Below are 287 nucleotides of genomic sequence, written 5' to 3'. Positions count from 1 at the left end.
CAGATATTAAATGATGGCGGGCCGGAAATTGGCCCACGGCCCGATTAATATAATGACAATAATCATACATACATAACATACAACATACAATACATATTGTATACGTAAGTACTTACTAAATTCGAAAACCTATGATTCCATCATATAATATATATATAAAAAAAAATACACTAGAACCCATATATTTAATGTTTTGCTTGAATTAAAACAAAATAATGTCCGATGTATGTGTATAAATAAAATGTATTAATGTATGTATAAATATGTACATATTTATAACATTTTAA

The sequence above is a fragment of the Acyrthosiphon pisum genome, chromosome X (assembly GCF_005508785.2).
Source record: "Acyrthosiphon pisum isolate AL4f chromosome X, pea_aphid_22Mar2018_4r6ur, whole genome shotgun sequence".
Classification (NCBI taxonomy): domain Eukaryota; kingdom Metazoa; phylum Arthropoda; class Insecta; order Hemiptera; family Aphididae; genus Acyrthosiphon; species Acyrthosiphon pisum.
This window is presented reverse-complemented; position numbering follows the sequence as displayed.